Below are 9,470 nucleotides of genomic sequence, written 5' to 3'. Positions count from 1 at the left end.
TTAACCTTTGCAACAATCCTGTAAGTAGCTGTGTACTGGTAAATGCTTAACAATTGGCTCTCTAGGAGAAAGAAAGTCCTGGCTCGTAGTGATTGCCAATTTTTGTGGTGTAAATCCTTGATGGACTTCAAGCTATACACATGACCGCACAGAACATGTTGCTGGAAGTAAATGTGCACAAAAGGCTCTTGTGAGCTGGCAAAGATAAGAGCCCCAGCACGCCCCTAGCTACAAATGAGGTGCTCCTTTTATCCCTATGTTCTTACAGAGGAGAAAACAGACACAACCTAGTTAAGTGGCTTTCCCAATTTTGCCCAGATGAATCTATTATATGTTAGACCTCAGGCTGTCTGATTCCAAAACTGAGACCAAGGACTTAAGACAAAGAGTATAGTTGGGCATATAATCATGCCATGCTTATCTTAAACTCTACCAGTCACACTCACTCCTTAACAAAATACAGTGTCAAAACATTTCAGATCATCTTGCCTGGTGCCCTCATCTTACAGAAGAGCCATTTAGAGAGGTTTAGAGTAAATTATCTCAATTTGTACTTCCAGGACTCTGAATCATAACTACAGTTTACCCAGTTCTTTGCCCTATATGTTATCTGCATCCTATCATACACTCACAACATCCCTCAAAGATTCTTAGCATTGTCCGTTTAAAGACAAGGAAATAGACTGAGAGGTTGATTTGTCCAAGACCACAAAGGAGGGGCGGTGAGCCAGGATTCACACCCAGGTCAACCAGTCTCCAAGGTGCACAGTGAAATGCTAGTCAAAACTCTTTGGGGCCTTTTCCAACCTCCACGAGGACTATTGCAGTTCTGCAGACAGAGTGCCTTGGCTTCTAGCCAACAGTCTGCTTGATGGTCCATATTCACTGAAACAAGCCCACAGTCCTTTCTGAGAGCACCTGCCTCTTCCATGGACACTGATCCAATTGAACATATCTGTTCCCAGGCTCCCGGCTCCCAAACACAGCTCTCTTCTGTCTCAAAGTTTGCATTAAAGAGAAAATGGGCAGAAAATCCATCCAGACTCGCAGCATCATTTCCTTCAGTGAAGATAATCACATAATTTAACAATAATGAAATCTTTTGCCTCACTCTTTCATCTGGAATTAACACAACTTTGACATGCTAAGAAAGTTCCAGCTTATTTTCCACGTTTTACTCACCTAGAACTACAAATTTCAATCTAGACTTAAAACCCTCCTTTCCTGCTCATTTTCAATGGGCCACCTTCAAAGATAGCCCTGCTAGAATTATGAGGTAGGTCAAGACCAAGTTGTGACCTTCCCCATTTTCAGTTCTAGTACCTCCTCACCCATCTTTTCTTCCTCCTCCCCCCTCCCCAATCCCAACCATCACCACCCAGCACACATTTGACATCTTATTTCCCCAGAGCCTTTCTTGCTTTCAGCTGGTTCTGCAATCATTCCTTTACTCATTCTTTGCACAATCATTAATTGAGAGGGGCTTTTTATGCTAGAACTAGACCTATCCTAGGGGTACATAGAGTATGAAGACCACTTCAGCAGAGGAAACAGTCACGTACAAATGAAGCTGAAGGAATTACAGTGAGAGAGGCTCGAATCAATATTTATGCAAAGTCAAAGTGATATAGAAAAGCAGCTGAGAGAGTAAGTGATCCTCCTGGAAGCAGGAGGCAGGGGGTAGCGTCCATCTCTGTTGACCTTGACTTGGTTTTATCTGTAGGGTAGTTAGGCTGAGTCACTCCAAGAGGATAAGAGCATTTTTCTCTTATCTCTAATGCTTTGGTATCCAGCCCAATGCACAGACCAGAGAAGACCAAGGAGATGTGACAACTAAATTCAGTGTGGTATCCTGAATTGGAGCCTGGAGCAGAAAAAGGGACATAAGTGGGAAAACTGCTAAAATGAAAATAAAATCTGGAGTTTAGTCCACAGTAACATACCAGTGCAACTCTTGATAAATAATGAGACTGAGGAATTCCACACCCTATTTCATTTAATCCTCATGCAACCTTATGGTAATACTGTTCTCATTCTATAGACACTGAAGTTCAGAGAAATGAAGTGCCTTACCCTTGGTCACACAGCTAGTAAATGGTTGAACCCAAATGTGAACCGAACTGTCCTAGAGAAAATTAAAGGAGCAAATAAAATCTGTCCCCGTCAATCTTTTTATTAGCATCATACTCAGGCCCTTGCACCCGGATCCAAGAAATGGATTTCAGAGAAATTTCCTTTGCTGACATATTCCGCTCTTCGAGGAATGTTCTTCAAAGTCTGTGTGTGACACCAAGAATTTTTAGATGTGTCATGGGTACACACTATTAAAAAAAAAACTGAGCATTTTCTATTTCATCAAATTCAAGGGCAAATATTTGGTATTTTCACATTAGGTACCCTCTTGAAGGGAAGCATTCCTTTAATTCTTCTTCATCGGGGCTTTTAAGAAAAGGAACATGTGACTAGATGAGAATGAGAGATCAGACAAGAGCAGTGAAGGAAGAATTTAAGCAACATACTGGATTGCCATAAGGCCACTGCAACCCCAGGTGATCCTTATCTATTCTCTAAAAAAAGAGATGGGCTTTTCTCCCAAAACTCCTCCATCAACACCGAAAAGGCCAGGAGGGAACTTGCCACCAGGTAAGAATGCAACCTCAGCCAGAATTCCATCACCCTGAATCTTCCAGGCTTTTGTCATCCCAATGCCACTTTTATTACCATTGACTTCATCTAGTCACTTTTTGTCTATGAACAAATCTTTTTGCAACAAATCTTTTAATCACCAAAACCTTAAATAAAAGATGAGCATTCTTTTTGGAAGTAGAAGAAAACTTCATAAACAAATACACTGAAAACAAAATGATATTTGTTTTAAAGTCTAACTTGATATGTGGCTTATCAAAAGCTCAGAGACAGAGTTCCCCCTCTTCTCCCTCCTCCTCTCTTCCCCACCTCGTCCAACAGGATGAACTATTGCAGAGGTTTTTTGTTTGTTTGTTTTGAAGAGGGTTTTTTTTGGGGTTTTTTTTAAGATTTTTATTGGGGAATTGGGAGATGGGAACAGCGCTGGGGAATTGGGGAAGGGGAACAGACAAGTTGCTGTCGTTTTGTTCTTCAGTCTAGTTGTGGAGGACGTTGCTTCAGTGGCCCAAGTTGGCACCATCATTGTGCTCTTCCTGGCAGAGGCAGATCAGTCGCCGGCTTCTGGACGGCCACTCACAGCGGCTGCTGGCCGCTCACGCTGGCTGCTGGCCGCTCACGCTGGCTGCTGGCTACACACGGTAGCCCATGGCAACCCACTGCAGCAGAGGCTGCAGCCTACACTGTCGCTGGTGACTCACGGGCAGCCCAGCTCACGGCAGCCCAGCTCCAGGTTGAGCTGTTGTTCAGCATCTTAGCTGTGGAGGGCAGTGTCACTGGCCCTCATATGTGGGATCCTAACCGGGGTCCTCTGGCGTTCCAAGCCAGTTCTTAACCAACGCGCCACTCGGCCGGCCCTTGAAGAGGTTTTAAAGCTAGAATAGCTCCAAATTAAGACCTTCTTCTTGATTAATCAGATTGAAAGAGAATTTTAAAAGAATCAAGGAGGTAGATGAGAACTCTGTACTTTCTGTTCAGTGTTTTCTAAACTTTAAACTGCTTTTTAAAAAAAGGTCTAGTAATTTTTTAAAGTGTACACGTAAAAATAAAATTAAGAGTTTTAAATTGAAAAAAGGAATTAACATTCTCCCCATATGAATCAAAGTTACTGAATGCTGCATTCCCCATACTACCCCAAATCATCAGAATTATTACCTGAAATTACCTCTCACAGTAACATTGGTCCATGGCCCACATTTTGTAAAACACTGCATAGCCAAAGTCTGACTATATGAAAAATGAGAAGACAAAGTATAGATTGGATGATTTCCTGTTGATGGCAGAGTGCAGTTGTGACTCATTTGCCTTTCTGCCAAAGCCCTTCATGATCTGACCATCCCGTTAATTGTTGCTTTTCTCCCATTGCCCATGCACACCAGGCGTTATCTCAAATTCTGTTGACTTCCCCCATCTCTGCCTGTCAAACTTATACGAGATCACCCAGCAAATGCATCTTTCCTTCAAGTCTCGTGTGAAGCCTCCCTTGGTTATCCCAGACAGGGAAAGTGTTCCTTCTCTTGTATGTCTACCAAGCTGTGTGTGCACAACCATTAGAACTGCCATCTTTTTGTAGGGTGTGGTGGATTTTTGTGTCTGCCCAGGTTTACCACATAACATATGTGGCACCTAGTTAAATGTGAATTTCTGATAAACAAAGGATCATGTATTTAGTGTGAGCATGTCTCATGCAATATTTAACTGGATGTCCTTTTATTTTTTTCTTTGCTAAGTTTGGCAACCCTTTGTCTGTCTCAAATAAGACTCAGCTTCCAAAGGATAGAGGCTGTGGCTTTCCATCCTTGTGTGTGCAGGACTGAGGACATTACCAGGCACTTAGTAGAGTCCTGGTCACTACTGGATGGATGAATGACTGCTGCCCAAACTCACACAGGAAACCCTAAGGTTTCAATTAAGATCAGGAATTTCTATTTCTACCTAGAAATGCAGGTTTGGAAGGCAGAAAGATGATGTGCTCAAATTTAATATGTTCAGAATCTTTCAACTAAATCTATAGGAAGGAGCAAAGGGGTCTATATTATTCTGTATTTGTCTTTAACACACATAATGGCAAGTCGCACATTGCATGGCTCTGTATACTTGATAAGTCTACAGTCAGCTCCCATGCAGGTCCCACATGAGGGTGGGAAGATGGTATGCTGAATCCAAAGCCAGGCAGAATGAATAGTAGCAGCAGGCAAGAACAGATCTACGCCATATTGGGGCCAGCTCTGTCTCGATGAATCAGGTTGTCAATCATGTTTTGCTTTAGAGCTTTCCTGTGAGGGGAATGTGCAATGATGGAAGAGTCATTGGCTCTAAAGTCAGAGGCCTGGCTTTGCAGCTGTGACTCAGGTGCTGCCAGGTGGGAGGCCTCTCTGGGGTTCAGCTTTCTCATCTTTAAACCAGGTTACAATGGCTGCCTCCAAAAGGTCACTGTGAGCAGTAAATGGAATAATGCACATGAAGCGTTTTGTATAGTACCTGTGCACAGCAAGTGTTCAACGGGTAACAATGATGAGCATGACTATGTTTTCATTTCCATTGTCCACCCAGATTATAATCTCTTTGAACATATAAACTGTTCTTCTTTCCTTTCTTCCTTCCTTTCTTCCTTCCTTCCTTCCTTCCTTCCTTATTTCCTTCCTTTTGTCCTTTTTTTCTTTCTTTTTACTTCTTTTGTCTTCAACAGCCTCTAGTATAATGTGCATAAAGCATATTCATTATATTGACCCCCAAAGAGAGTAAAGTTTTTAAAATGTTCAGTGTTTTAGTGCCTTCATCAAGCTGACAATATTTAACCACAGTAGGGTAGGGTAGGGCCAAAAATTGACCTTTGTAGGTGACTAGTGGACTGCACAATGTCTTACATAAATCATTGATAGACATTAGGGCAATATGAAACACTACAGAAATAAAAAAGTAGTCATTTCCTTCTAAAAATAGTAAAGAACAGTTTTGACATAAAAACAGTTCTTCCCGCATTTCTCACCGAGATGGTCTCTGTGCCCTAATCACAGGCACCCACCCTGGGAACACACCTCAGTGGGGTGGTAGTTGTCCTTCTCACCAGCTACTGAAGAAGAGTTCATTCAGAATGACGAATCATCTACTCTCAGCAAATGAATTCTCACCATGTAGAAGCCGTTCTCCAGTCTTACTCTTTATTTATTCCTAGCTTCATTTAACTGGAGCTATTGTTAAACTGGTATTTCCATATTAAAATGTGGCTTAAATGTAGCCAATTCATCATTGGCACCGGCCTTTATAGCCATGTCACCCCACCCTCCCAAATCTTTTTCCTGGACTTTGTGTCTTTGGGCAATTTCCTTTACCTGGGATGCAATTGTTTTCCCCTATACAATGAGGAAGCTGGAATCATGTGTTCTCTAAGCTCCCTTTCAGCTCTGTATCCTTAAGACCCCATCCCTCTGTTTTGACATTACATTTCTGTTAATTGAGCCAGAGTGTCCCCAGTGCTAAATCTAAGTCTATGAAAGACCACATTGGTCACATTATTTTTTTTCTCATAATTTTAGCATTCATTTCTAGGTCAGCTCAAATATGTACTCAAGATGATGCAGGTGGGGGGTGACCAGTTAGCTCAGTTGATTAGAGCGTGGTGCTAATAACACCAAGGTTGCTGGTTCGATCCCCGCATGGGCCGCTGTGAGCTGTGTCCTCCTCCCCCACCCCCCCAAAAAAATGCGGGTGGAAAAGGATCCAAAGAATCTGGGTTGGCTCTTATTAACCAGAAAGTCCACTGATAACTTCTTTTACAAGGATTGAAAGTGGCCTAACACCTAGAAACGTTCAGTAGTTGTTGGTTGTACCATTGTTGTTATTGTGGTTATCACTGCAATGGGGAAAATTAATATGTTGGAATTATTCTATCCTTGTCTATGCCCTTGATTGGGCCTGGGAATGCCATCCACCCAGCCGCTCCTTTGTGCACAGAAAGTCAAAATACAGGAAGGAAGAAGAACTAGCTAAGAGTAGCAGCCTGGATTGGCCTGTATGCCAGAGTGACTGAGCAGAATTAGATCTTCCCAGCTTGTATCTGCCACTTCCTTCTTCAGTCACCCTGTGTTTATAGTTTGTATGAGGAGCTTGTCCATGTTGAATGATTTCAAGGATTGCAGAGGCCTTAAATTACATCAATAGTTACCCATTTCCTTGTGGTAAATAGTATCCTCCTTAAAATGCAAAATATCCAGGTGGTAACACAGCAAATTCCTTACACTCTTTTTTTAAAGTAAGTTCCTGGGAAAGCCGCAAGGGGGGGGGGGAGAGAGAAATGAAGAAACATCCTGAGAACACTTCAAAGTTAGAGATCAGGTAGAGGAAGAGTGGTGGTGAAGGGATGGAGACAAGGATACTGTGGGGGGGGACAAGATTTTAGAAAGGCGGGGCAGGGGACAAACAAGATATACTCCACATACATGATGGTTTCCTCTGGGTCCCCCACCCCACCCTAACAAGCACACACTTGTTAGGAGTCTGTGGATTCCGTTGGGAGCCACACCTGCCACACGCAGAGCAGAATGGCCCTGTGCCTGTAGGTTGTGGCTTCCGACACCATCTGAGTGCCCTGACCTCAGGAGACCTGGAAGACACAGCCCTAGGACACTCGGTAAGTGAGTCTACCCTAAGGATATTATGGAGGACATTGCAAATCGTACCATAACAGGAGAATGATGGTTCTTCTGGAGAGAAGCTGGTTTTCACTTGGTGAGCTGGGTACTGTGAAGCCAAGCAGGTTTCCAATGGTGGATGTTGTAATGTCCCCAGGGTCCCCTACACCAAGTGGAAGCCCCCAACTCCTAGTTGTTGTAACTATTGGCTGATAATGCTCCCAGCTGCCCCCCTTCTCCCGAGAATTACCCTCAGCCCAGAAGGTTATGACCAAACTAAAGGCAGCCCCTAGTCAATGACTAACTAATTTGGGGGCACAAAAGGTCCCTTGCCTCAAGGGAGTAAAGCTGTGATGTGGCTCATGCTTCAGAGCCCATTCCTGTGGGTCAGCCAGAAAGGAAATCTTGACCTAAGACCTTGAGTGGCTCTGTCCCTTTCCTGCTCCGGCTTCACGCCTTCTCCTATAGGCTGTTTAAAGGAACACCCCTCAATAAATTGTATAAGCTCAAGACCTGTCTTAGACTCTTGTACACTCCATTGAATCTAAGATGCTGCTAACTATCAGGTTATTATTTTATGTATCACCAAGAAAGAAAAGATACTGACTATTAATATGTGACATGCCTTCAGTTGTAAGACGTACCCTAATGTCAGTGAAAAACTATGCATCTTTGAATTAAATAAGGTATGTTTAATATGTATGATTTCACGACATTGCATATATATCTCTGTATGCCACATGTTTACATATAGGCAGATAAACTTTGCTCATATTTTTATACATAATAATTTCTAAATCTGGAGAACCATTGCTGTGGTCTGAATGTGTGTGTCCTCTCAAAATTCCTATGTTGAAACCCTAAGCTGCAAAGGTAGTGGTATTAGGAGGTGGGGGGCCTCAGGGAGGTGATTCGGTTCTGAGAGTGGCGCCCTCATGAACGGGATTAGTGCTTTTATAAGAGACCCCACAGAGCTCCCTTCTGCCATGTGAGGATACAAGGAGCCTGCCAGCCAGCAGAGGACCCTTACCTGACCACGCCTCCATCTTGATCTCAGGCTTCCAGCCTCCAGAACTGTGAAAAATACATTTCTGTTTCATCATATTTTGAGCCAGAGCAAACAAAGAGAACTGTTTTGAATCGCAGGGGAAATGATCGTAACTTATACATTGAAAGCTGCTTATTAAGGGCTTTCCGAAAAATTATTCCTGTCCACCGAGAGTGAGTCAGCCTTTGAGACAGTTTCAGATTTACTGAAATAGAATTAGAGCTAAGGAATAAAAAATGGGACCATGAAACTTTGGGGAAGCCTCATTGCTTTCGGAATGAAGACTTAAATCCTTAACATGGCCACAGGGCCACACGTGTTCTTACCCTTGACATACTTTTCTACCTTCGTCTCATAACACTGTGGCCCCTACCTACACACACACACACACACACTCACACACTACAGCCACTCGGACTTCTTTCCATTTTGGTAAGGCACTAACCTCTTTCCCACCATGAGGCTTTTTTACATGCTGTTTTCTCTTTCTGGGATGCTCTTCCCTCTACCCTCTTGTCCTGTTTCCCTTTAGCTCATAGGACTCTTCTTCCAAGAAGCCTTCTCTGATTTCGCAGATTGTAAACGGGATGCTCATTTTACATTTTAATAGCATCGTATAGTTCTCCTTCCTGTTACTGCACAGTTGCAACTTTACATTTATTCCTGTTGTTATGTGATTAAGACCTATTCCCTTATTAAGCTCTATGCTCATTGAGGGTAGCTCCAAATTCTTGCCCACTAATGACCATGTCCCCCATATATGGCAATATCTGGCACATAGTAGGCACCCAATGAATCAGTTGGTTGGCTAATTGAGTAAATCAGGCTGCAATAGCCTTCCTCAACCAGCTGCATGAACACTGAGGACTAGTATAGTACGTACAATGGTTAAGTGAGTATTTAGACTTTAAATCAGCCAAACAATTCAAGATAAAATCCTGGCCCTGCCACTTACTACCTGTGGGGTTTGGGACAAATTAATTCACATTCTTGTGTCTCTGCTTCCTCATCTGCAAAATAAGCGTAATAATCCTGTATTTTATTGACTCTAAGATGCCCTTGATTGTAAGATGCCCCATGTACCATTAAGGAGAATAAACGTGCCAATTATCTAGAATACAGTGTGTCTTGTCACTGAGGCTTTTTCC

This window comes from Hipposideros armiger, unplaced genomic scaffold (genome assembly GCF_001890085.2).
Source record: "Hipposideros armiger isolate ML-2016 unplaced genomic scaffold, ASM189008v1 scaffold_24, whole genome shotgun sequence".
Taxonomy (NCBI): Eukaryota; Metazoa; Chordata; class Mammalia; order Chiroptera; family Hipposideridae; genus Hipposideros; species Hipposideros armiger.
Note: the sequence above shows the minus strand (reverse complement) of the source record.